We start from the raw sequence: 27,810 nt of genomic DNA, 5'->3' as shown, positions 1-27,810 counted from the left end.
GGGTTGTGACATTGCTACATCTGTGCTGTTTATTATATATACATAACCTCTTCCTTGTTGGGGCAGAGGAGCACTCAGCTGACACGGCAAGGTCACTACATGCCAGAATTCCAGTTCAGCTGATTCCTGCTTACTGACACAAGAGATGTCCAGTTCTCTACCAAGACAGACATCCTAATGACACTTAACAGGGTGGTAATGGAGAGCTAGACCACCCGGGCAGGGATTTGGCAGATCACCTACCCTAGGGGCAAAACTAGGTTAGGGAGCGCTGGGTAGGTGTACACTAGACACGGTATTTATATGCCCACATATAGTCACTGTCTTAGCACAATGATGGAATTGTTCATCCTTTTCACTGTTCTGATAATGCTAATTATGCTAATCTGTGAATATTACAACACCGAACCCATACTGACCATCGATGAATATTGTCAACTTCAGCTGGTCTGAAACGCAGGATGCTCTAGTAAGAGCAATCAGTTCTGCCACCTGTACAGAGAAGGCTGCTTGGAGCCAAGCAGCTTCCACCACTCCTGTAACAGTGCAGACAGCATAGGCAGCCCTCAGATTTCCCTAATTGTTTCTGAGACAAGCGCCATCTACAAATAGGGTGTAATCAGTTTCAGACAATGGTTGGTCAGTAATGTCGGGACAGGCTTGATGTATACTTCAGTGACATTGAGACAGTCATGCTCTACTTTAATCGCATCCGCATCACAATCAGGTAAAAGGAGCAGGGTTCAGAACTTAACATCTTTTCAAGGTGACGTTCTCAGCAGCCAAATTAGTCTGCTCATACCTTGTGTGCCTACTATACTAAGGTGCTGAGTACGAGTCTGAATCTACAATATTTCAACTTAATGGGGTACATAGGCAGTCAAAGGCTGACCCTTTACAAAGATTTCACAGTTCTCCATGCTGACACCTGTAGCAGCAACCAATTAGAGACATATGGGCACCGCTGTTGCTACTGGATTGAGAGTAGCTGAAAAGTAGGAGACTGATCTAGGGACATTTCCATGATTCTGATTCAACACTGAGATAGCACACCCTTCTCTTTCACTATAGAAGATCGGAAACGCTTGTTGTAATCTGGCATTTCTAATGAAGGGACGCAACAAAGGTTTTCTCTTAGCTCCCGGAATGTATTCAAGAAATCATTGTCCCAGGGCACTGGATCGGACACATCCTTGTGTGTCAACCTCAGTCCACTACAGAAAAGTTGGGTATCCACTGGTGACAGAAGCCCACCATTCCCAGAAACATCCTGACTTCTTTCAGCTTGTGAGGCGGATTCATTTGCATGATCGCCGAGATTTTTTCTTGTGACACATTTCTTGCACCTTTCACAAAGTGATGTCCTAAGTAGAGGAATTCCATTTAGAGTACTGTAATTTAGTTGGGGACACTTTATGTCCATTCTTAGCCAAATGGTTCTGCAGGACAATTGTATCAGTTTTACACGCTTCTTGAGTATGCAATGAAACCAAAAGGTCATCAATATACTGGAGTAGGGCAGAATTACAGGGCATGACCAGAGACTCCAGATTTTTCTTTAAGATCTGGTTAAAGATGAAAGGACTTTCCATATACCCTTGTGGGACATGGCACCATATTAAAACACGATTCCCCAACCAGAAAGCGAATTGGCTTACCTCAAGGAGGGGAATGGAAAAGAAGGCCTGGCAAAGATCAATGATAATGAACCATTCAGCCTCACATGGAATCTGAAATAATATCACATATGGATTCGGTACCATGAGACAACAAGGAACCACTATCCTCCTAATTTATGGGAGATCTTGCACAATGCGGTACTAACTGCTTGGCTTCTGCAAGCCCATAACCGTTGAGTTATATGGACTCCGTAGGATCTCTTCTAAAATGCTTTGTTCAATCATAGCCTCAATCACAAGTGTAATTCCAGCAACGGTCACAGGTATCAGGTTATACTGCAGTGTTCTCGGGTATTCAGCAATTGGCTTAACTTGGATACGGACTGGCTTAACTCGTCGGCTGAGTCCAATGTCCTTTCCTGAAAAATCCCAAACTAGGGTCCCTATTACCGTAACGGTAAACGGGACCGTCTGCCCGAGGTGCACCGGTCCCACTAGGCCCATTAGGATGAGCCCGCCACCCTGGCGGTCGCATCCCGCATATTTTACATTGCTACGGGCGGTGTTTGTAAGCAGCACCCGCCGCAATGTAAAAGATGCATGTTGTGCATTGGCATGCACAACGTGACAGGCACCACGCGGTGCCTGTCACCTTGTGTATGCCAATGTAGGGGTGTACCATAGGTACTCCCCAAGTGCAGCCCCCCACCCCCCACCCCCGGGGGCCCACAACGCGCCCCCAAAGTTTTCACTGCATGCCTTTCCATGGCAGATTCTCCGCCATGGAAAGGCATCCCACCGCAGGCATTGTAATATGGATGGCCATGCCTGCAAGGCATCGCCACCATATTGTGTGCCTTTTCCGCTTGGCCGGCAATCCGACCAGCGGAAAATCGGCGAACAGTTTTTCAATCCGCCGCAGTACTCCTCACCATACTAATATGGCGGGGGGTGCAACAGGGGCATTTGGCGGGCGGATCGCCACTGCCGGGCCTGCAGAGGCCACCGCCGGCCCGGCGGTGGCGATCCGCCCGTTATCATAATGGGCTCCTAGGTCTCTGTCAGAAGTCCAAACTACTTCCATAGGAGTCGACAATAGTCCCAACGCCCCGCCACCAGTACCCCACCAGCAAGATAATTCCTGGTGGTGGCAATAGCAGGGGGGGAAGGGGACGTGGATAAAAAGAGAGACTGCCTTGGAAGATGTGTTCGCTGGACACCTCCTGCACCTCAGCTTCTCAGCATGGGACTATTATACGGCATCTGCATGGGAAGAAACAGAATCATGCAACAACATTCAACCAATTCCTACTGTATGTGTATTATGAATATTGCTAACATTACTCTTCCATATCTCATTGTCCAAAGGCAATTGCTTCTCTCTATGTGAAGAAATATTCCTTTTGTAAGTATCTTGGAATGTCTCTTATGTAGTTTAGTCTATTCGCAATTCAGTCTCTGTAGATATATTGAACTGGCCTTAGAGTCACCAGAAACACTCTGAGATTTCCAACAAAAATATGCGAAATAAATCCTACTAAACGTTTTTTTGGCACAAGTATCTTGGCGGTGCGCAACCCTGTACCTTATCTTCCAGCTGAATCCTCCAGAAAGCAGGTTTACTGAGTAGTGTCTTCTACTTTCTTTACCTTCTAGCTGTAAGGCTCCTTAACACAAAAACGATTTAGAGCACTCTAGTCATGAATTTCAGGAGGAAAAGAATGTTACGCTCCTAACCGGGGAAAAGCCATGCAGCTCGTCCATAGGCTCGTTATACTAAATAAATTCAGTCTTTTGATGCGCATGCGATAATTCTCGGCTGAAATGTAGCTGCTCCAGAAATGAAACCAATTACTTCGGAATTGCTCCTGCGGTAACCCAAAACGAAACGTTCTCCTCTGCGTCTAGCTAATTCTCTCAGAAGACAATTCAGACGCGCGTAGCCGCTTGCCTCACGCCACAGTTTAAGTGCGCTGCTTCTTCCTGTTCACATGCATTTGATTTCTCCTGGCTCTCGCGCGCTGACAAACACTAGAGCGTTGACCCAGAATTGTCTTTTTTTTTTGTCCTCATACATGCCATCGGAGAGCGCTCTAGTTGCAATATCTCCACTCCCTTCCTACAAGCCATTATTGGAGACCACCCTGATGGTAGGCCTGAAGGAGAGATAGAGTCTTCCCAGAGATAAGGCTGTATCCTGGTCCCACTCCCGTTCACAACACCGGGAGGACCACCTGTTATTAGGGCGGACCGGACCAACAAACCTCTGGCATAATCATAGGACTGATCTTACTTCTCTCTCCAAGTCTCCAGAGCTGCCCAGATTTTATTGACACTAGAATTGTCACAGGCTATGTCTGATTTACTAGTCATGATAATGTTCTTTAGACAGTCCGCAAAGGAAGGGGGTGCCTCAAGCTTCCAAGCTCTACAAATTTCCCTCCTAGCGATAATTACTACATATAGTGCAAACTTTGAGGCTGGAGCATTCAAACCATAATTCGGCAAAAGACCAAAAAAGATTAGCCTTGCACTTACTTCAATCTGCAGGCCCAGTACATCCTCCAGGAAACCAAATACCTCCATCCAGAAGGGGCCGATCTTCTGGCAATCCATAAATATATGCAGGTCGTCAGCAGCAGGATACTTACATCTGGGGCAGTGATAGATTGTTGCAGACAGTTTTGCCAGCTTACCTGGAGTGCGATACACCCTATAAGCAGTGTATAAGTGGTTTGTCCTAAGATTAGCTGGTTTAACCACAGCCTGCAACATAGAAAAAGAGTCACACCAGAATTTCCGCAGATCGTCCCCATTTTCGGAAAAAACACTGCCCCAACGTCTCGCCAACTCTAAGTCTAAACAGTCCCCTTTATCTATAAACGCCCTATACCAAAAAGACGCTTCACGTTTCCATGATCCTGTTTTAGAAATAGAGTCCACGATTGTTCTTGAATCTTCATTGCTCCACAGTTGTGATGACCACCATGCAGACAAATGATAAAACGTAAATCTTGTCAGTGTCCCCCTGGTTATTCGGGACATTAGGTCCCAATGGATAAGATGTAAGTCCTTCTGGAGCTCTCCCCACAGTCTGATACCTGCTGATCTAAGCGGCTGTGACAGTTGGTCCTGAAGGCATTCCGGGGTGCCCGGAGAGTCCCAAATTGGGACCTGTGACGTGTAATATGGTATTCGCAGTATATTCTTGATATACCCCCAGTTTCTTAGTGTAGCCAATAGGACCTTAAGTCTAACTTTTTTCTAGAGCTTGGGGTCCCCAAATTTATAAAGGAAAAATTCCTGTCCCTGCGGAACATCGTGCAGCAGTGCCTGAAACAAGCGGCCCATAGAGGAAGAATCAACCGTATTAGCTAACATTCTAAACATTTTTAAATGAAAAGCATGACAGTAGGAGAGCAGGTCAGGTAGAGTTAATCCTCACAGTTTCAGCCCTCTCCTAAGCTTTTTCCACGCTATCCTCGGGGTCTTGGTGGCCCAGATAAATAACCCGATTTTGCCTTGAAGGGTAGCAAGATCTCTAACATTAAAGGAAAGTGGGATCGAATTAAACAAAAACGTTAACTTAGGTAAAATTATCATTTTTACAAGGTTCACCCTCCCGTATATGTTTAATGGTAGATTCGCCCAGCGTGACAATAGGGAACCCACCTCCTTGAAGACCTTCTCCCAGCTGATCCTAGATGTATCAATCAACTGCTGCGCTAAGTTGATCCCCAGATATCTCATCTGGCCTTTTGCCCCTGGTATTGCATTCACACAATTCCAACTCATTATTTCATTTTTTTCCCTATTATTTTGTAGCCAGAGACCTTGCCGAATTTCCCAGCTAACTTGAATAATCTAGGTATGGCTTTTACATGGTCAGATGTGTACATTAAAAGGTCATCTTCATAAAGGGCAAACTTAAGTTCCAAGTCAGCAATCTTAAACAGCAGAATTAAGGAATCTTCTCTAAGGGAGCAAACAAAAGGTTCAATATATAAATTAAACAATAAGGGTGACAGGGGGCAGCCCTGTCTGGTGCCTCTTGAAATATCAAACCATTCTGATAGGGTACCATTGAATAAAACTTTCACACGTGGGTTTGAATACAGAGATTTGACAGCCTCAATAAAATTCAAAGGAAAACCAAAACTACGCATGGTCTCCCAAAGATAATTCCAGCTGACCTGGTCAAACGCCTTAGCGGCATCGATTGCAACAAGGGTTAGTGGCAGCCTTTTTTCAATTGCAACATCAATTGCCCCCATAGCTTGAAAGGTAAGCTCATTGAGCTGCATTCCCAGTATGAACCCCCTCTGATCAGAATGTATGATAGTTTTAATAATTTTTGCCATCCTAGCAGCCAAGATGCCAGAAAAAATCTTAAAATCTGAGTTGAGTAGTGAAATAGGCCTGTATGCCTCACTTTTTTGGGGATCCTTATCTTGCTTAAGGATCAAGGATACTGTTGCCCCCAACCATGAGGGGGGGATAGCTTCCTTATCTAAGTATATTTTGTTAAAGAGATTTTTTAGAACCGGTACTACCCTGTTCAATAGGCCCAGATATATCTCAACAGGGAGCCCGACCGGCCCGCGGCTTTACCCCTACTCATTTTTTGAGTTGTTCTCTGATCTCCCCCTCTGAAATACCAGTAGATAGATATGTCCTGTCTATCTCGGACAGACGAGGGAGATATATTTTCACAGCCTCCGGACTATAGTCTGTGTCCTCCTTATATAGATTGTACATAAAGGATCAAGCCTCCCCCTGATCTCATCATCTTCCTGCAACAGGACTCCAGACCCTCTTTGGACCAAGTTCTTAATGTGGTTCCGAACCCGTTCCACCCTGGATTTCCAAGCCAGGAAAGAACCACATTTTTCACCATAGGCGAAGTGCTGTAGTTTGCTAGCATCCCATCTGTCCTTCACTATTTTATCCATCCTAGCTTGGAAATCGGCTTGCAAGGAGACCAACTCTCTCTCTAATTGTGGCATAAGGCTTCTAGACGTAAGAGTTGCCTGTTGCAACTCTCCTTTTCCTTAATTTTCCTAAAAGTATCTGTATCTGCTTCTTTAGCTAATCTGCTTTTATTAATCATTAAGGAGCTCAAAAGTCCCCTCAAATAAGCTTTGAAGGCCTCCCACACTACTTAATCACTGGTGGAGGCTACATTAAACCTAAAAAACAACTCTTCTGCTTATGCATCAAGCTCAGCCCTCACCCTCTCCTCTAATAATAAAGTCCTATCCAAAGTCCATCTCCTTAGGCACCCATCTGGTTTAAGGTTAAGCCTCAGCTCTACTGCGGAATGGTCTGATATTAACGCAGGAATATAGGCTATGGACTTAAGGTGTGATAATAGACTATGATCTACTAAAAAGTAATCGATTCTTGAATATTGCCTATATTTCTTACCATAAAAGGAATACTCTCTGCCATTCCCTTTATCCACTCTCCATATATCTAACAGCCTGAACTCCTTAACCAGAGTCTTAAGTGTGGAGAAAGTTCTAGGCTGCACATATATTTTACTTTAGATGTGCGGTCCAAATCCGTATCAAACACTAAGTTGAAATCTCCACCGAGTATTAGTGGAGCAGATGTTTCTAACAAACTAGCCTGGAGATTTAAAAGAGGACCCGGATTATCCTCGTTTGGCCCATAATAAACAGCACTCACTACTGATATGCCAGTAATAGAAAGAGTTGCTGTTAACCACCTCCCAGACTGATCGGTGCTCATTTCTCCACCTTGATCCCCATTTTACGCCTTATGATCATAGCTACCCCTCTTGTGCAACCCCTTTGATTTGAGGGCATCACCTCCTGAACCCAGCAAAACTTATAAAAACTTTGTTTGCATTCCTGGGCTTTCAGGTGGGTTTCCTGCAATAGATAAATGTGAGCCTCGCTATTCTTTAAAAACTCACCCACCTGGGATAACTTCCTAGGGTTTCTAAGGCCGTTAACATTCCAGTAGACGAACTTAATCTCCCGTAGCCTACTCATACCCAATCCCGAAAGGAACTATTCAACTTGAGCCATTACACTTGTTGGAAGGGGGGCCAGCCCCTGAGTGGCAGCGGTCAATCGTACTGTCCACACCGGGACCTCCCTCTCCCAGGAACGTGCCTAGCGTTTGGAGTCGGACCCTTAGTTGAGGGTTTTGGGCATTTGTAGTTGTACACACAGGCGAGCCCCCAATGCCATAGACGTACACCACACAAGTAGTTCGAGGTTAAGAAATTTCTTTATATAAACATCACAAAGCAATAGGACTGGCAACTATAGGTAACGGGGTAGTACAGTCAAACCCGCTCCGGTGGCGGAGAGGGTATGGGCAGGGTTCAGATAGCGGGGGGTATAGTGACTACTTCGCCTACTCACGATCTTTCTTGAATTTAGGAATGTGAGTCCCGGCAGTCTTTAGGCTGTGGGTCTTGCTGCTCCTGAGGGGTGGTGGCGCGCGTACCTGAAGCGCGACTTGCAATCTGTGAATCACGAGGTAGGTTTTGTCCATCTGCGAGAGAAGGACCCGGTGGGGAGAGACTCACAATCCTCGAGTCCGGTGGGGTCCTGCTCGGATGGCAGCTGTTGCTCCGTGGGATCCGCAATTCTCGAGTCCGCTTGGTTCCTGCCCTGATGACAACTGAGGCTCCATGCAACTCGCAATCCTCGAGTCCGCTTGGGGGTATGCACTGTCGTACCCTTCTCACTCAGGCGTTGCCTGTACCCTTCACAGTAGACTCCTGCACTAGGACGTCTGGGGGTAAGCTCCGGCGTACGCGTCGTACTCGGGGCTGTGCCGGTCCGCTCCGCGGTACGCTCTTTACTGGGACGCTTGTGGGTATGCTCCAGCGTAAGCTTCGTGCTTGGGACTTTGATGGTCCGCTCGGCAGTACGCTCTTCACTGGGACGCTTGTGGGTACGCTCCGGCGTACGCATCGTACTCAGGGCTTTGAAGGTCCGCTCCGTAGTACGCTCTTCACTGGGACGCTTGTGTGACAGGAGCAGAGCCACGACAGAGTCTGCAGGGCTCGAGGCCAACGAGATAGAGCTGCGACAAAGTCCGCAGGGCTCAAGGTCAGCAAGGTGGAGCCGCGACAAGGTCTGCAGGGCTCGAGGCAGCAAGGTGGAGTCGCGACAAGGTCCGCAGGACTCGAGGTCAGCAAGGTGGAGCCGTGACAAGGTCCACAGGGCTCGGGGTCAAGAGGATAGAGCCACAACAAAGTCCACAGGGCTCGGGGTCACGAGGATAGAGCCGCAACAAAGTCCGGCTCAAAGTCCATAGAACAGAGCCGCAACCACGTCTGCAGGCTTCTTCCAATTTCCAGGAACAACCACCTTTCGTGTACCAACAGCCACAGTTATCTTGTTTCCCCTCCTTTGAAGTCCTTTAACCTCGCTAGTCCGGCCCTGGGGGTCCTTTTATCTGGTGTGTCCCGCTTCCGGCCAGCTGTCCCTTATCATTCACTCTCGGGTGTGAGGGGCCGCAGTTGACCAGCGGGACGGGAGCCGGCCCTTGGGCGCCAGGAGGTTTCACTCCACTCCTCCGCCCCCTTCCTTTGGCAATTGCTCACCATCGCCAGGCGGGGAGATCAAACGGCCGATGACTTCAGTGTTTGGGGGGAAGGGGATTTAGGGAGTCCTTGGGACAGGGTGTAGTTTACGCTGGGGGGGTGCTGTGGGTCCACGAGAGGGGCACGGTCTCGGGGTCCTGGGGGAAGGCGCTACTTGGCCGTTGTGGTGGCTTCGCCGGGGTCAGGGAAATCTAGGAGGGATTAGGGGGGGCTGCTAGCTTCAGAACGGAACCGGCACAGGGGCTTTTAGGGGGGAAGAGGGTTCAGGGTCCACGCCAAGGGGGTCAGGTCTAACACACGTCTCCCCCAGCTGAAAGGCAGGGAAAACTACCCATCTTCTTGGGGGTTCTCCTCACTGAGGCGGAAAAACCTGGACAGACCGTCCGCGTTGGTGTGATCGGAACCAGGGCGGTGTTCTACGGTGAAGTCCATAACCTGGAGGGAAATGGACCACCGCAACAGTTTTGGGTTTTCTCCTCTCATCTGCATGAGCCACCTGAGGGGCCGGTGGTCGGTTTGGACCCGGAAGTGAGTTCCGAACAGGTAGGGCCTCAACTTCTTCAGGGCCCAAACCACCGCAAAGAACTCTCGCTCAATGGTGCTCCATCTTCGCTCCCTGGGTAGTAATCTCCTGCTGAGGAAGGCAACTGGTTGGTCTTGGCCTTCCTCATCCAGCTGGGATAGCACTGCTTCTTTGCCATGTTCGGAGGCGTCGGTCTGGACAACAAACTCTTGCGAGTAGTCAGGGGTCTGAAGCACTGGGGCGTTGCACATAGCGGTCTTCAATATGTCAAAAGCCTTCTGACAGGCAGGGGTCCAGTGCACTTTCTTAGGCTGTCGCTTGGAGGTCAATTCTGTCAGGGGCCCCACTATTCTGCCAAACCCTTTGATGAAACTCCGGTAGTAGCCGGTGAGGCCGAGGAAGGCCCGTACTCCGGTCTGGGTCGTTGGGCGTTCCCATGCCAGGATGGCGTCGATCTTGGGTTGAAGACGCGCTACTTGGCCGCTTCCTACTTGGTGCCCGAGGTAGACTACGGACCCCTGCCCAATTTGGTACTTACTGGCCTTGATGGTGAGGCCGGCTCGGCGTAGGGCCAGTAATGTCTCCCAGAGGTGTCGCAAGTGCTCTCCTCACGTGGTGCTGAACACTGCGATATCATCTAGGTATGCGGCGCTGAATTCATCCAGCCCTGCCAATACCTGGTCGACCAGTCTCTGAAACGTGGCGGGGGCGTTCTTCATCCCGAACGGCATCACCCGGAACTGGTAATGCCCATCGGGCTTGGAAAAGGCGGATCTCTCCTTCGCCCCTTCCGTGAGGGCAATTTGCCAGTACCCGAAGGTGAAGTCGAAAGTACTGAGATAACGGGCCGCCCCCAGACGGTCAATGAGCTCGTCAGCCCGGGGAATGGAGTGCGCATCTGTTCGGGTGACGGCATTGAATCCGCGGTAATCTATGCAGAACCTAAGTTCTGGCTTGGCCCCAGGGGTGGCCGCTTTTGGAACCTGTACCACGGGGCTGGCCCATGGGCTGTCAGAGGACTCCACTACTCCCAGGGCAAGCATCTTGGAGACCTCTTCCTTAATGCAGGCCCGGACTCGGTCAGGGACACAGTAGGCCTTGTGTCGCACTGGGGTGCTCTCTCCCGTTGTGGACACACCAATCGGGGATGCTGGGGACTAGGGAAAATAAGTCAGCGAACTGTCCCAACAGCTGGCGGTAGTCCTCGCGCTGTTCCGGGGTCAGGGAGGGGGAGAGAATCACTCCCTCCATGGAGCCATTCTGCTCTGTAGCACACAGAAGGTCGGGTAGGGGTTCAGTTTCCTCCTCCGCCCCGTCATCGGTGGCGAGGAGCATGCTCACCTCAGATCGCTCAAAGTGGGGTTTGAGGCGGTTCACGTGGAGGACCCTCAAAGTGTTCCTCGGGGACTGGACGTCTACCAGGTAGGTGACCTGGCTCTTGAGCTCTACTACTTTGAAGGGCCCGGTCCATTTGTCCTGGAGAGCGCAGGGTTCCACCGGAGCCATTACCCACACCTGTTGTCCTGGCTGAAACTCGACCAGGGTAGCGTTCTGGTCATACCAGCGTTTCATTTCGGCCTGGCTCGCCTCGAGGTTGGTCTCCACCAGTTGTCTGAACTTCCGAGTCTGATTCCTCAGAGCCAGGATGTACCGGAGCACCTCCTGGGGAGGGTTCCAGGGGGCTGTCTCCCATCCCTCTTTGACTAGACTTAGGGGTCCTCGGACCGGGTGACCATAGAGTAGTTCAAAAGGGCTGAGCCCCAGGGACTTCTGGGGAACTTCCCGGTACGCGAACAAGAGGCCGGGTAGGAGAATGTCCCCCTTCCGCCTCAGGGGTTCTTCCAACCCCATGATCATTCCCTTGAGTGTCCGGTTGAATCGCTCAACCAGTCCATTGCCTTGGGGTGGTACGGGTTGGTGAATTTGTACGTCACCCCACATTCCTGCCACAGGGACTTCATATATTTCGAAATGAACTTTGTCCCCCGGTCGCTCACTACCTCCCGGGGAATTCCCATCTGAGAGAATATCCCCATCAGGGCTCGCCCCACCACGGGAGCCGTCACGGTTCGGAGGGGGATGGCCTCAGGGTACCTGGTAGCATGGTCCACTAGGACGAGGATGAATCTGTGGCCCATGGCCTGCAGGGGTCCAGGGGCCCCACGATGTCGATTCCTACTCGCTCGAAGGGGGTACCGACCACTGGAAAGGGCTGGAGAGGTGCCTTGCGCTTTCCCCCGCTCTTCCCACTAGCCTGGCAGGTCTGGCAGGACTGGCAGTGGGTCGCCACATTCTGGCACATCCGGGGTCAATAGAAATGGGTGACCAGTCGGTGATAGGTTTTATCTTGTCCCAAGTGCCCGGCTAGGGGTACGTCATGGGCGAGGTCCAGATGGAAGTTCCGGAAACACAGGGGTACCACCAGCACCCGGGCGGACCCTAGCTCTGCCAACTTGGGCTCGCTATAGAGGAGACCATTCTCCCAGTAAATCCAGTGGGACCCGGACGGGTCTCCGGCTGCCTGGGCGGTGGCCTGTTGCCGTACGCCCAGGAGAGTGGGACAGATGGTCTGTTCCTGGCAGAACTCTTCCCGGGAAAGTCCCCCTTTCTGTCGCCATTGTTCTAACCCTGGTAGGTCCCCCAACTCTGCGATCTGCTCGCCAGTTGGGCCCTGCGCATCTCCTTTGGGGTCAGTTTCCCCGGGGGGGTCAGGTTTAAGGGGTCTGGTTGTCTGTCCTCCCATTCTTTTCCTTCGAAGGCGGGGCCCGGGGCCCGGTCGCCTGGGTCACTCATCTGTGCGGCCATGGCCCGAGTGGTGGTACACACCCATTCGGGGAGACCCATCATCCTCAGATGGGTCTTTCGTTCCACCTGGGTCCACGGGGAGGTCTCCAGGCCGTTGCCCAGTAAACAATCGACTGGCTTGGAGGTTCGGACGGCTACCTGCAGGGTGCCAGATACTCCCTCCCATTCAAAGGGGATTTGCGCCATCTCGCAAAGGCTTTCCGAATTGTCGGCCGCTATGTCGGGACATAGGACGTGCGGGACAATCTGTTCCTTGGATACCAAGTGACAGCGGACCGACGTGACACTGGCCCCGGTGTCGCGTAGGGCCTCTACCCGGTGTCCGTTGACGGTCACCCACTGCGCGTACTTGGTAGTATTGGGGGGCAGTGGGGTTCCGGGGACTATCCCTCCATCTCCTAGGGAAACCAGGGACATCGCCACGTGTTCCCACTCCTCGGGAGCTTCTATCTCCTCCTCGAGGGCGATGGCGGTCAGGTGACGGGGAGGATTGCCAGAGATGGTGGGTTTCTTGAAGAGGGGACATTGGGGGTCACTAGCATAATGGCCATGTTGTTGGCACTTGTAACAGGCGGTGGAGCTCCTTAACCCTGATCTGTTAGGAGGGGGCCCAGGGCTTGTCTGAGGGAAAGATGCGGATGCTGGTTGCTGGTTTCCTTGGGGGTTACGCTGGGGCCCCGGCGGGAATTCTCGCGGCCTACTTTGGCCTCCCCCCCTCTCTGTCAGGGGCCCTTCTCATTCCTCGCATGGTCACCTACTGGGCCTCTGGGGACCCGGGTGTTCATCCAGCGGTCGGCCTCCACAGCATGCTTCTCGGGTCAGTAAGCTTGCTGTCAAGGAGGTGCTGACGCAGTTCTACGAAGCAATTTAAGGACAGGTGCTCCCAGGCGATCAGGTCAAACAATTCTTCATACGTGGAGACCTTGCTGCCCTTGATCCAACCTTCTAAGGCTCTACTGTAAAAGTTGACGTATTCCACCCAGGTGGTACCTGGAAGCTTTTTGCAATCCCGGAACAGCTGTCGGTACATCTCTGGGGTGAGCCTGTACCTCTCTAACAGGGCCCCCTTCATATGGCTGTAGGAATTCAGTACTGTGGAGGTAGCTCTAGCAAGGTATCCCTCCCTTCGCTTAGGAACCGCCCCCACAACCCGGCCCCCCAATCCTTCTCCGGGACCCGGTGTGAGGTCATCGCAACCTCATAGGCTTTAAACCATTGTTGGATGTCATCATTCCTATAATACTCCCTGACTAGTCAAGTCAAGTCAAGTCAGAGAATTTATATAGCGCACTACCTACCCAGAGGGTCTCAAGGCGCTTAGAAAGGGGAGGAGGATTACTTGTCAAATATCCACGTTTTAAGTAGCTTTCTGAATGCTAGGTGGTTCTGGGTGAGGCGAAGGTAAGCGGGGAGTGAGTTCCATGTTTTAGCAGCCAGGTATGAGAAGGATCTGCCTCCCATGGTGGTCTTGTTGATGCGAGGTACAGTGGCGAGGGCTTGGCTGGAAGAACGTAGTTGGCGGGAGGGGGTGTAGAAGGACAGTCGTGAGTTGAGGCATTCTGGTCCGATGTCGTAGAGTGATTTGTGTGCGTGGGTTAGCAGTCGGAAAGTGATTCTCTTATTGACGGGTAGCCAGTGGAGGTCTTTCAGGTGACCAGAGATGTGTTCGTTGCGCGGGATGTCTAATATGATCCTGGCTGAGGCGTTTTGGATTCGTTGGAGTTTCTTCTGGAGTTTAGCGGTAGTACCTGCGTAGAGGGTGTTTCCGTAGTCCAGTCGGCTCGTGACTAGAGCATGGGTGACTGTTTTCCTTGTTTCGGTGGGGATCCAGCGAAATGTTTTCCTGAGCATGCGGAGAATGTTGAAGCAGGATGAGGATACGGCGCTGACTTGTCTGTTCATTGAAAGTGAGGAATCCAGGATCACGCCTAGGTTCCGTGCGTGGTCTGTCGGGATGGGTGCTTTACCAAGGGCTTCCGGCCACCAAGAGTCGTCCCATGCAGAGGGGGATGTACCTAAGATGAGGACTTCTGTTTTGTCTGAGTTCAGTTTCAGACGGCTTTGTTTCATCCATTCGGCAACCTCTTTCATTCCTTCGTGTAGGTTAGTTTTGGCAGTGCTGGGGTCATTGGTGAGAGAAAGGATTAGTTGAGTGTCATCCGCGTAAGAGATGATGTTGAGGTTGTGTTGGCGGGCGATGGCCGCGAGGGGGCTCATGTATACGTTGAAGAGGGTGGGGCTGAGTGAGGATCCTTGTGGTACGCCACAGATGACTTCAGTGGCCTCGGACTTGAATGGTGGGAGGCGGACTCTCTGGGTTCTTCCGGTGAGGAACGAGGTGATCCATTCAAGTGCTTTTCCTTGTATTCCGATGTTATTGAGGCGTTGTAGCAGGGTGCTGTGGCAGACTGTGTCGAATGCTGCAGAGAGGTCGAGGAGGATGAGGGCGACTGTGTCTCCATTGTCCAGTAGAGTTCGAATGTCGTCTGTTGCTGCGATGAGGGCGGTCTCAGTGCTGTGTTTTGCTCGGAAGCCAGATTGTGAGGAGTCGAGGGATTTGTTGGCTTCGAGGAAAGCGGCGAGCTGGTTGTTGACGGCTTTCTCGATGACTTTGGCCGGGAATGGAAGGAGCGAAATGGGGCGGTAATTTTTGAGTTCGGTGGGGTCCGCTGTGGGTTTTTTCAGAAGGGCGGTGAGTTCAGCGTGTTTCCAGTCTTCCGGGAAGGTGGCGGAGTTGAAGGAGCAGTTGATGACGTCTCGGAGGTGCGGTGCTATGACGGAGTCTGCTTTGTTGAAGATGTGATGAGGACATGGGTCTGTGGGGGATCCTGAGTGGATGGAATTCATCAGGCGGATTGTGTCCTCAGTGGAGATTGGGTTCCAGTCGTTAAGGGTGTTCACGTGGGGAGAATGTTCAGCAAATGGTTGGGTGGGTTGGTCTCTGGGTTGGTTGTCGAAGCTGTTGTGGATGTCTGCAATCTTGTTGTGGAAGAATGAGGCTAGGGAGTCACAGAGGGCTTGAGAGGGGGTGATGTCGTTGGAGTTGGCCGAGGGGTTGGAAAATTCCTTGACGATGTTGAAAAGTTCCTTGCTGTTGTGGGCGTTGTTGTCAAGTCGATCCTTGAATGCTGTTTTCTTGGCCTTTCGGATTAGTTGGTGGTGAGTGCGGGTGGCGTTTTTGAAGGCGTCCTTGGTGCTAGTGGTTGGGTCTTTTTTCCAGGCCTTTTCAAGGGAGCGGCAGAGTTTCTTGGACTTCTTAAGATCATCGTTGAACCATGAGGCCTTCTTGCTGCCAGGTTTGCTTTGACGTTTTTTCAGTGGTGCTAAGGTGTTGGCGGTGTTGGATAACCATAGGGTGAGGTTAGCGGCGGCTTGGTTTGGGTTAGAAGAGTGGGCTGGGGTGTTTAGAAGGAGCGATGCGGAGATCTGGTCGGTGGTGATTTTGTTCCAGTTTCTTTGCAGAGTTGGTTGGAGGTGGTTGGTGGGTTTTGGCTTGTTGTAGGTGAAGTGAACGCAGCTGTGGTCAGTCCAGAGGAGATCCGTAGTGTGGCTGAAGGAGACATGATTGCTGGAGGTGAAGATGGGGTCGAGTGTGTGACCTGCGATGTGGGTGGGGGAAGTGACTAGTTGTTTAAGTCCGAGGTTGGCGAGGTTGTCCAAGAGGGTGGTGGTGTTGCGGTCGTTGATCTTTTCAAGGTGAAAGTTGAGGTCTCCCAGAAGGATGTAGTCTTTGGAGGGGAGCGCGTGTGGAGTGACGAAGTCCGTGATGTCTTCACTGAATTTTGCGCGGGGTCCTGGTGGTCTGTAGAGGAGGGTGCCTCTGAGTGTGGTCTTGGGGTCGATGTGTATTTGGAAGTGAAGGTGTTCGGAGTTGGCGAGGTTGGCGTCAGAGCTGGTTGAGATGCGGATAGATTTCTTATGGACGATAGCGATTCCTCCTCCTGTGTGGCCGGTGCGGTCCTTGCGTGTGATCTTATAGTCTTCAGGGATGGCAATGGTGATGTCTGGGGCGGAGGAAGCGTTCATCCATGTTTCAGTTAGGAAGGCGACGTCTGGAGAGATGGTGTCTAGTAGATTCCATAGGTCAATGGCGTGTCTGTGGACCGAGCGGGTGTTGAGAAGGATGCATTGTAGGTGGTTGGGGTCGGGAATATGAGGTGTGACCGTAGCGGAGATGCAGTTGGTGCCGCTGAATTTGCAGGAGTAGCAGGAGAAAGGTCCATGGGTGTGTCCAGGAGCGGCTTGGACGCAGTTGGGGGCGCGACCGGGGTTAAGGGCTAGGAGGGTGGCGGCATTGTAGGTGATGCGGGAGGGCAGCGCAGCGCGAGGGGCAGGGGGTCTGGCGCTGGGCGCGGTCCAGGCGCGGACGGGCGTAGACGGGCTTACCTTTGGCGCACCTTCGGCGTGTCCGTAGCGCGTGGACGCTGCGCGTGGGGACATTCGACATAAATGGAGAGTGGAGGGGGCGGAGCGAGGGAGGGGCTGCAGGGAGGTGTGATCGTGGTGGAGGGGCGGGCTGGCAGTCTTTGGGGATGTGGACCTTGGTTTCTACTGGAAGCGGGGTTCCCCTGTTCCCCGGGTCCCGGCTTCCTCGCTCCTAGCTTTGAGCTCAAGCTCCTTCAAGCTCCATTCGTGCTCTAACTGTAGTTTCCTGCCCTCATGCTCTCGCTGCAACTTCTTTTCTTCCAGCTCTCCTTGTAACCTCAATTCCTCTATCGCTAGTTTCTGTTCCGCTAGCTTTAGCTCCCCTTCAATTTTTAGCTTGGCTAGCTCTAGCTCATGGGCTCTGCCTCTCTCTCGGTCTGCTAGCTCCTTGGGGGATAGTACCCTATCTAACAGGTTACTACGCGCAGGGGATGCTGCTCTCTCTTTCTCCGGGGCCCCGGTTTCGTCCTGCCGCGCATCCCCAACACCGTTCTCTTCAACCTGGGGAAGCAGGGTTCTGGACTCTACCCAGGCCCTCAGGATTTTGTGGAAGTCTTCCTTGGTGCTTAGGCCAGTAGTGTGGATTTGAAACTCCTTACAGAACTGTTTTAGCTCCCTATGGGTGTAGTTATCTAGTTGGTCTTCTTGGAAGGTTGGGTTCCCTTGGGGCTGGATCGTATTCATGGCTGTTGGGAAGGTTCGTCTCTTTCTTCACTAGCTGAGGGAATATTTGGAAACTTGACGCTTTGCTATTTCGGGGTTATGTCAGGGTGTGTCTTTGCTAGGTGGCAAGTTAGTCTTCCTTGTGTAACAACCACAAATGCCGGTTCGTATCCTTCCGTCTGCCTCCAGTGTTGGAAGGGGGGCCGGCCCCTGAGTGGCAGCGGTCAATCGTAATGTCCACACAGGGACCTCCCTCTCCCAGGAACGTGCCTAGCGTTTGGAGTCGGACCCTTAGTTGAGGGTTTCGGGCATTTGTAGTTGTACACACAGGCGAGCCCCCAATGCCATACACGGACACCACACAAGTAGTTAGAGGATAAGAAATTTCTTTATATAAACATTACAAAGCAATAGGATGGGCAACTATAGGTAACAGGTGTAGTACAGTCAAACCCGCTCCGGTGGTGGAGCGGGTATGGGCAGGGTTCAGATAGCTGGGGGTATAATGACTACTTCCCCTACTCACGATCTTTCTTGAGTTTAGGAATGTGAGTCCCGGCAGTCTTTAGGCTGTGGGTCTTGCCGCTCCTGAGGGATGGTGGCACGCGTACCTGAAGCGCGACTCACAATCTGTGAATCACGAGGTAGGTTTTGTCCATCTGCAAGAGAAGGACCCGGTGGGGAGGGACTCACAATCCTCTAGTCCGCTGGGGTCCTGCTCGGATGGCAGCTGTTGCTCTGTGGGACTCGCAATCCTCGAGTCCGCTTGGTTCCTGCCCTGATGACAACTGTGGCTCCGTGGGACTCGCAATTCTCAAGTCCGCTTGGGGGTACGCGCTGTCGTACCCTTCTCACTCAGGCGTTGCCGGTACCCTTCACAGTACACTCCTGCACTGGGACGTCTGGGGGTACGCTCCGGCGTACGCGTCGTACTCGGGGCTGTGCTGGTCCGCTCCACGGTACGCTCTTTACTGAGATGCTTGTGGGTCCGCTCCGGCGTACGCTTCGTACTCGGGACTTTGCTGGTCCGCTCCGCAGTACGCTCTTCACTGGGACGCTTGTGGGTACGCTCCGGCGTACGCTTCGTACTCAGGACTTTGATGGTCCGCTCCGCAGTACGCTCTTTACTGGGACGCTTGTGGGTATGCTCCGGCATGTGCTTCGTACTCAGTACTTTGATGGTCCGCTCCGCAGTACGCTCTTCACTGGGACGCTTGTGGGTACGCTCCGGCGTACGCGGCGTACTCGGGGCTTTGATGGTCCGCTCCGCAGTACGCTCTTCACTGGGACGCTCGTGTGACAGGAGGAGAGCCGCGACAGAGTCCGCAGGGCTCGAGGCCAACGAGATAGAGCCGCGACAGAGTCTGCAGGGCTCGAGGTCAACAAGGTGGAGCCGCGACAAGGTCTGCAGGGCTCGAGGTCAGCAAGGTGGAGCTGCGACAAGGTCCACAGGGCTCGAGGTCAGCAAGGTGGAACCGCGACAAGGTCCGCAGGGCTCGGGGTCAAGAGGATAGAGCCGCAACAAAGTCTGCAGGGCTCGGGGTCAAGAGCATAGAGCTGCGACAAAGTCCGCAGGGCTCAAAGTCCAGAGAACAGAGCGGCGACCACGTCTGCAGGCTTCTTCCGAATTCCAGGAACAACCACCTCTCGTGTACCAACAGCCACAGTTATCTTGTTTCCCCTCCTTTGAAGTCCTTTGAACTCACTAGTCCGGCCCCGGGGCTCCTTCCCTGGCGTGTCCCGCTTCCGGCCAGCTGTCCCTTATCATTCACTCTCGGGTGTGAGGGGTCGCAGATGACCAGCGGGGCGGGAGCCTGCCCTTGGGAGCCAGGACGTTTCACTCCACTCCTCCGCCCCCTTCCTTTGGCAATTGCTCGCCATCGCCAGGCGGGGAGATCAAACGGCCGATGACTTCAGTGTTTGGGGGGTAAGGGAGTTAGGGAGTCCTTGGGACAGGGTGTAGTTTACGCTGGGGGCGCTGTGGGTCCATGAGAGGCGCACGGTCTCGGGGTCCTGGGGGAAGGCGCTACTTGGCCGTTGTGGTGGCTTCCCCGAGGTCAGGGAAATCTAGGAGGGATTAGGGTTGCTGCTAGCTTCAGAACGGACCGGCACATGGGCTTTTAGGGAGAAGAGGGTTTGGGGGTCCACGCCATGGTGGTCAGGTCTAACAACACTTTGCTATTATTTGTATGAGGACAATTTTCCAATTTTTCTCACCCTCCCTCCCTTCCCAGCAACCAGCCCCTGGTTCTTTTAGCCTCACAGCCTGCTCCATTATTTTGAAATAAGATTTAAGGGATGGAGCAGACCTTACGGAGGGGCAACCTGGCGCTTTAGATTTCACAGTACCCCCAGCCTTGGCCCTCTTCTTTTTACGGGGGTCGTAGGTACCACTCTTTTTGAGCCCTCAATAGAATCCAGAGTGCCCCTGATTTTAAGCCCCAACTGGGTCTGGGACCGCAGCTGGTATCTGTTTTTCACTATAGTAATCGCAGGGAGAGACACCTCCTTTCTTTTCTCCTTCCTTCTCTCACTTACAGCAAACAATTCCCCAGGTATAGTAACCCCCCGCTGGAATCGGGGCCAATTCAGCTTTGTCAGCTAGCGGAGCAGAAACTGATGCAGGATTTGGAAAGACAAGAGCCACACACCTCCGCTCACCTCCCTCTGATAACCTGCTTACCGAGTGCAGACAATCGTCCGGGAGACACTGTGAGACCGAGGCGTCTGAGAATACACGCAGGGTGCTCCCTCCATTCAATCCCTTAGAGCGAGTCCGTGCAGCTGCTGCCCGAATATGTGTCCATAGCCTAGCACGGCCGCCCCAAAAACCACAGTAAGATTCCGGCCCTACCTCAGGCTCCGCCTCTGCTTCCTGGACCATCAGAGCCTCCCGGTCCTAATGCCGCCGTCCAGCCGCTGCCGCCTCTAGAGTACGTCACCTCCTCGACAGAAAATTATGGGAGAAAGCAGAAACCACATCAAACAAAGTACTCCCCTAGAGCTTCATAGAGACGCCACATTCTTACCGGGTGAGCTTCTGATACGCTGCGTGTCTGTGTATCTGCATATTCATGTATAGACGCCGCGCTGCCCCCCAGAGCTCCCGCGACCGGCGTTAGCCCGCCGCCATGTTCCTCCCCTCAAGTGCTGACCCAGGATTGTCTTGTTAGATTCACTGACTGTCTCTGCCGCCATTTGTAAATTCTTCACAACGCTGATTAGCAGACTTCTGTTTGAAGCATGTTGCCTTTTCCAGTGAGGGTATTTGATTGATGCCTGAAAACGCTTACTAGCCTTTCTGTCACTCGCACACATACTGGCACTCACAACCGCAGACCTGACAGTACCTCCCTCCAAAGGGGAGCCCCCGGAATTGGGTTTCTGAGGATTCTCTCTATGAAATTTCTTTAGTAGTCTAGGGGCGTGGATGTGATAAGATGGACGTAAGAACTCTATTCTGGACCATACCCCTTCCACTCAATCAGGTAATACAGTTTCCCTCTGGTCACTTTTGAGTCTAAAACTCTACTAATCTCGAATTCTTCCTCTGACTCTACTAGCACAGGTGGCGGATTTTCTTTTAACCTGACCTTTGGAGGACTTTTCTTCAAAAGAGAGATATGAAAGACTGGATGGACCTTAATTAGATTTGCAAGCTGTAAGTTTACCACTACTGGACTAATGATCTTTTTGACCTTAAAAGGACCAATAAAACGTGGCTGAAATGTTTTATTTCCTTTCAATCTAAGGTGACGGGTGGATAGCCAGGCTTGATCTCCTTCAACATACTCTGGTCCCTGTCTCCTTTTTTTATCAGCGTGTTTTTTGTATGACTTCTTGGCTCTAGACAAATTTTCTTGTACCCTTTTATGTCTCCTCTATGTTCTTCACTAGAACTTTAACTGCTGGTACTGTTTCTTCACTCTTGCCAATCATAATTCATGTATGCCTCCCAGAATTTAAATAGAATGGAGTATAACCAGTAGAATCGTGAACTGCATTGTTGTATGTAAACTCTGCAGTCCAAAGCAATTCTGACCAGTTCCCTTCCTGTTCTAATAAATATAATCTTAAGTATTGCTCCAGTTGGGGGGCGCTAGGTGGCGCTGGACCAAGATGGCCGCGCTTATGTGAGGCTCTAACCCGGCTGAGTAATGTAATATCAGGCAAACCCATCCTTTCTGCATATTCTTAACCGAATCTGACTGCCAGCGATAGCGGAATGCCTGAGGATCCAGCCGATACCTTATAAGCTGTGTATCTCACGGGGTGAGCCCAGAAACAAATCCTGCACCGCGCCGCTGCCTCTCGCCCTGACGACAATTTCCCAGCGTCCGGCAGGTGCTTTCAGGCGAGGCCGGGGATCTGTGGCCTGGGAGAAAATGGCAGCCGCAACTTGAGCCCTAGAGGATTGGTGACCGGACCGGTGAGTGCTGCCTTGCCCTGGTGAGACTCCCTATAGCGTGTGGGCGAGACGACGGGGACACCAACACGCGGCCGTGCTCATTTAAGAATTGTGCGCTGCATGTGCAATCAGCGGCGGTGAGCCGGTTGCTCCCCCTTCCCGCCGCGGCGACCAGACAACGGTGGCAGTTAATCCCCCCACCCCGTGTTACCTCCAGTGGCAGAGAGCCTCCGCATTTGAATGTGCTGACGGTGCACTGCGACCCCCCTCCCCCACGTGAAGTGCTTGCTGATGGATGTGAGAGGCGGTAGATCCTGACCAGCGCCGTGCATGAAAAGTAGACCCCAGGCGCTGATGTTCTAGCTGTGCATACCTACTGAGACATACTTGAGGCCGCCTGGGGAGAGAACACTCTGAGGGCCGTTGCAGCTTGACGGATCCCCACATAGCGAACAACGTTGCCTTTACCCACACCGCTGACACCCTACTAGTGGATGGGTCTGCAAGCACATACAGTGCCCAGCTGGCGCCGGTAGCACCAAGGAACATTGACCCTACCGCCTTATCCGTTGGAACTGATCCCACTGACCAACGCGGCCCTGCGGGCCCTGCTTACAGCCATACAGGGACACTACGAGTATATTGACCTGCAAGACGCTACTCACCTCTTTGCGCCGCTGCGCCACTAACGCCTGAGCTCATCCCCAGCTGAAGCTCGCTCTCTGCATCACACGTGGAAGGCACTAGATAGTAAATCTTAGCCCACGCACCCAGGCGGAAAATAGGGGAGGCCATCGCATCTCGCTGCCTGCATATCTATTGGCTACATATCGTGACTAAATCCCTGCGTGCACCCGCTACCGCTGGAAAATGGGGCGCAATGATGCTAGACAGTCCAAAATCCCATTTCAAACCTGCAAGGCTCCTGCACCTCAAGACCCAGACAACACAGAGCACAAGAATGACCCAACGCCGGAGGAGGACTGGAGGGAGATATTATTAGGTATGAAGCAAAGCCTTACATCCATTGACTCAAAAATAGACACTCTAAACACAAGGATGGACTCTGTGGTGGCTAAATTAGAGCAACACGACACCCGCCTTAAAGAAACGGAAAGCAGAATCTCAGGCCTCGAGGATGGGCCGACGACGCGTGGGCGCCACACCTCAGAAATGGACAAACTGCTTAAAATAATCGCGAAAAAAATTAGGATTTGGAAGCTAGGTCCCGCAGGAATAATATTCGCAATTTAGGCCTAGCAGAGACAACCAACACTGGCCGAATGGAGGACTTCATAGAAAAGTTGCTAATCGACCTCTCTGGTAGGGATGCCTTCTCACCCCACCTCACTGTTGAGAGAGCACATAGGTCCCTGGCGACCCGCCCCCCCACCTGGGGTACCACTGAGGCCCATCATAGCCCGCCTCTTGAATTATCGAGATAGCGACACGGTTCTGAGACTGGCTTGTGAAAAACAACAAGTGCCTTATGAAAATACCACCTTGGCATTCTTTCCGGATTTCACCGCAACTGTACAGGAAGCCCAACGCAAATTCGCTGGTGTCAAAAAGAAGCTGCAGACCCTGGAGATCCCTTATGCCATGCTTTACCCCGTGAAACTCAAAATCACACAAGGCGGGAACAACATTTTTTCACCACCCCGCAGCAGGCAGAAGACTACATTAAACGACACAAAAGAGCATCCTCCAGAGAAGCTGTCCCCCAAGACCGCTCCAGATCGAACTCTCCGCTATCTCAACAAGACTGATGTTGCACTACGATTGTAGCTTATCGGAGAGACACACGGCTCCTTCCAGAAGGGACATAATGACTTTATTTGGTGATGTATACATTATGTTAAACATGATTGTTGTATTTGGAATATGCGAACTATAGTATTGTTTGGCCCAACACCTCCGTCCCATGACAGTCTGCTTCGCTTACCAGCTGGCAGGAGAGTGGACGCAAGTAGGGAGGTGATAGGGCTGGTCTAGTGCCCCTGGTCGATCTACCCCGCTTACAGGGCGAACCCCGACCCCCCCCTAATACACGGGGACTCTCAGTTAACTGTAATGGGTTTCCATTTCGAGGGAGGGGATTTAGTACCCGGCAATTTGGGGACGCCGGAGTGGGAGGGATGTCATAACATAATATGTTTTACGTTCGTAAATGCAGCCGGTAATGCCACTTTTCTCGAACACTTGCGGTTTAGCACATCTAGTTGTGGGAGCTATGGGTGAGGCACACGCACTCTCCACCTTCAAAATAACATCATGGCATGTCGGGGGCCTAAATGACCCTAGAAAGCGTAGACAAATCCTGGGGTATTTGGACAGGCACGGGATAACTATTGCCCTGTTACAGGAGACACACTTAGCGCCCAACGATAACCCTCAATTTGCAGCCCGCTGGTCCACGTGTCGTGTTTTCTCGTCTTACTCCACTTATTCTAGGGGTGTGACCATCCTGATCAGGCGAGGTGTAGCCTTCACGTCCAAGGGCATGGAATCAGATGCGGAGGGCAGATTCTGCCTATTGTGGGGACAACCACACAAACACGACATCCTCTTTGCCAATTATTATGGCCCCAACATTGACAATCCCAATACTCTCTTCTCATTATGGGGCAGGATACAAACGCTCGACATCACACATGTTGTTCTGGGGGAAATTTCAACACAGCCATACAACCGCAACTTGACCGCTCCCGCTCACTACCAACGCACTACACCACGATTCAGCGCACATTGCGAGACATCGTGGACACGCACTGCTTGCTGGACACACGGAGATACATATACCCAGAGCGCAGGGAAGGCACCCACTACTCTGCCGTACATGCTACCTGGGCTCGATTAGACTATATTTTATGTCAAGAGGGATGGCACAATGGCTGACTCGGATAACTCATATGCTCCGCACCTTCTCGGACCACTCCCCGGTCACGGTGGAACTCCAAATCCCGCTGGACTGCTCACCCTATTTGGGTTGACGCCTCAACCCCTCCCACCTGGGTGACACGGCGTTTAAGGCTGAACTGCAACAAGATATACATGATTTTTTTGATCAAAACTTCTCCTCTGTCTCTAGTATCAATACGGTATGGGAGGCCTTCAAGGTCACTGTAAGGGGATGGTGCATTGCTAAGGGCGGTGGCATCCTCAAGTCGCTGCTAGGGGATCTCCGCAAGTTAGAAGCCGAATTGCGGGCTCTGGAACACTCACTCAACCAAAATCCAGATAGCACAACGACAATGGCCCATATTAGGGATAAACTTAATGAGTACGAGATAATAGCCGACAGGGAATGTAAATTTCGTGGTAAGCCGTATGAGGCGCGCGTCTACGGAGAAGGTGACCGACCTGGTAAAGCCCTGGCTAGCTCAATCAGGCCCCCTAAATTAGCTAATTACGTAGCCGACATCCAAGACACACAAGGGGAACACACACAGAAATATTGCAGACCAACTTTGGGTCTTTCGAGACTTTAACCAGACCCTCTATTTGTCACAAAGGGGTGCACCCTTGGACCTACCAGCATACCTGGAGGATACTGCAATAGCCTGGCTGGGACCTACCCAGCAGAAGTTCCTCAATCTGGAATTAGAGCTAGAAGAAATCACTGAGGCCATTATGACAATGCAATCGGGCCGCGCCCCTGGCTCTGACGGCTTCCTGATGGAATTTTATAAAGCCTATGCTCCCATACTTGCCCCCATACTAAAAAAAGTATTTTATGCCGCAATGAAAGAAGGGAGCCTCCCTGACACCATGCGAGAAGCACTTATAACCTTGCTGCTTAAGCCTGGCAAGTCCCCCATGCAGTGCGACTCTTATCGCCCTTTGTCCCTATTGAACTGCGACACCAAAATATTAGCGAAGGTGCTAGCTGTCCGCCTTAACCTCTTGATGGAGCGCCTGGTTCTACCAGATCAAGCAGGGTTTGTCCCCAACCGCGCAACATCACATAACTTACGCACTCTCCATGCAGTAATGCAAGACATCAACCCACATTGCGAAGCTGCAGCTGTATTCCTCGATGCCACTAAGGCGTTTGATTAGCTGGAATGGGACTACTTGCTGGGTATACTGGAACGCATGGGCCTTCCATTCAGCTTTCTGAATTGGATACGATTATTGTACAATCACCCAACGGCTGTAGTATTACTTAACAGGTCCAGGTCATCCCCATTCTCGATACATAGAGGCACGCGCCAGGGCTGCCTACTATCCCCTGTCCTCTTTGCAATAGTGATTGAACCCCTAGCGGCGAAATTGCGTCAACACCACAACCACCGGGCACTCATTTACCCTAATCGACAATTACTCATATCCCTATACGCCGACGACATGACACTATACATTCACAAACCCACTGACAACCTTAACCCAGTATTGCGGGAGATTACGAAATTTGGATGCATTGCAGGCATACAGATAAATTGGGCCAAATCGGCAACCTTCCCACTTACGGACTCAATGCACCCGCATCAACTAGACTACCCCCTCATATGGGAGCAAGACGAAATCAAATATCTAGGTATACAGATAACAAGCCAGAGGGAGGCCCTGATGAGAGCTAACTACGGGACAACAATGGATAAAATTACGGACACTATCACCAAATGGCTACGCCTCCCACTCTCGATGGCAGGCCGCATATCCCTGACCAAAATGGTGTTGCTTCCTAAACTGCTTTACCTCTTCACCAATATCCCGTATGACCCCAGCAGTTTTTTCTTCCGCACGTTCAGGGCCCAATTATCGCGACTCATCTGGGGCGGTAAGCAAGCACGGCTCAGTCTTAGCACGCTAATGCTGCCTTACCACCAAGGGGGGTTTGACGTGCCGGATTTCGAACGGTACTATTACAGTGCGCAGGCCCACTTCGCCACATACTGGTTTCACCCACCTCCATTCATGGGAAACCTAGCAGTGAAGGACCGGCACATGGCGCCAGTCACTATCACTAACTATATGTTTACGAACTTCAAAGATAGGGACCGTGATCCAATGACAGTCGATTGCACGGCCATGGCATGGAAGCGCATAGCACAGTATACCGGCAACCCATTACTATACTCGCCCCAGCTGCCCTTGATAAACGACTCCCGGCTACTGATTACCTGTGAGGGGATAGGCCGTAAGATGCTGCTAGGTCTAAATTACCGCACCTGGGGTGACATGTACCTCAATGGCCAGTTCCGCACATAGCACCAATTTTTTGGTGAAAATACACCCACAACCATGGACACGTTCCTGTACACGCGGCTTCAGCAAAATGTCCGGTCACTCACACCCTCCTTCCCAGACGAACCTGATACCCTGGCGCCCTTACATGCACTCTTACAAGCAGAAGCCCCACGCCATGTAGTGTCGCTCATCTATAAACACGTACAGAATGTGCCACGAACCCCCGCGCGCGCGCTAGGGCGGAATGGGACAGGGACCTTGACTCCCCGCTAATGGATGAGCTATGGTAAATCAGATGTACACAAACGGCAGCCATTACCAGCAATGCCAGGCTACGTCTCATACAATTTAAATTCCTACACCGCCTATATCACACCCCTATTAGACTCCACAGGTTCCAGCTGAGGGACACGGACCGCTGTGCTCGATGCGGCACGAGTGGTGCAGATTTTGCACACCTAGCATGGACATGCCCCAAGGTAGCGGAAAATTGGACGCTGGTCTTTGCGGGCCTCTCGGACATGTTGGGTGCTACCATATCACCATGCCAGCGACTGTCGCTGCTAGGTCTCACGCAAAATAT

Source organism: Lissotriton vulgaris, chromosome 6 (genome assembly GCF_964263255.1).
Source record: "Lissotriton vulgaris chromosome 6, aLisVul1.2, whole genome shotgun sequence".
Classification (NCBI taxonomy): Eukaryota; Metazoa; Chordata; class Amphibia; order Caudata; family Salamandridae; genus Lissotriton; species Lissotriton vulgaris.
Note: the sequence above shows the minus strand (reverse complement) of the source record.